This window comes from Megascapheus bottae, chromosome 3 (assembly GCF_031878675.1).
Source record: "Megascapheus bottae isolate mThoBot1 chromosome 3, mThoBot2.hap1, whole genome shotgun sequence".
NCBI classification, from domain to species: Eukaryota; Metazoa; Chordata; class Mammalia; order Rodentia; family Geomyidae; genus Megascapheus; species Megascapheus bottae.
This window is the reverse complement of record NC_143511.1, coordinates 77,422,329-77,423,270: the sequence shown is the minus strand read 5'-3', so window position 1 is coordinate 77,423,270 and position 942 is coordinate 77,422,329. Positions and strand designations below refer to the sequence as shown.

Genomic DNA, 942 nt, shown 5'->3' with positions numbered 1-942 from the left:
GATAGTTTTATTTCCTCTTTCCCTACTTGGATCCCCTTTATGCTTGCTTCTTGCCTTATTGCACTGGCTAGGAATTCTAGTACTATGTTAAAGAGGAGTGGAGAGAGTGGGCATCCTTGTCTTGTTCCTGATTTTAGAGGGAATGGCTTTAGATTTTCACCATTAAGTGTAATACTAGCAGTAGGTTTCTCATACACAGCCTTTATTACATTGAGGAATGTTCCATGGATTCCTAGTTTCTCCAGAGCTTTTAACATAAAGGGGTGTTGGATCTTGTCAAATGCCTTTTCCGTGTCTATTGAGACAATCATGTGATTTTTGTCCTTGCTCCTGTTGATGTGTTGAATTATATTAATTCATTTGCGTATGTTGAACCAGCTTTGCCTCCCTGTGATGAATCCAATTTGCGGTACTCTACACAATCAGTGGATTTTCTCTAGTCACATACTATAGAAATGATCCCTGAAAGTATAGTCTTATAAATTGTATTTCCTATTGACCTTTCTAAACAAAGTTGTGGATATGTCATTGAAGTTATCATACTCTGCAAAAGTGAAGTAATAAGTCCACCCAATCTATCAACTTCATTTTTCTCTATTGATGAAGTAGGGTCTGGGTATCATTTTATTGGATAAAATAAAGATGGTAGGTTGCCAATATTGAAAATGGTTGAGTTTAATATTTTCATTTTTTCCTCCTGTTGTTTGGAGGTCTTGCTATGGATATCAGACTAGTCTGAAACAGGTCATCTCCATCCTTAATATCCTGTGTGCTGGGATTACAGGTAAGTGCCAATATGCTTTAAAAACTTTGTGATACCCATTCTATGGGTACCAAGACATGTGAAAGGGTATCAATGTATGTGAATTAATGCACCTTCTATCTGGCAAATATCATGTAACCCTTTTACTAATTACAATAAAAAAAATTAAAAAAAAACTT

At 35.7% G+C, this 942-nt stretch overlaps 1 pseudogene; it reads right to left on the bottom strand.

The window, feature by feature from the left end:
• Positions 1–397: 397 nt before the first annotated feature.
• Positions 398–478, bottom strand: LOC150065849 (small nucleolar RNA U3; annotated as a pseudogene).
• Between the last annotated feature and the right edge of the window lie 464 nt (positions 479–942).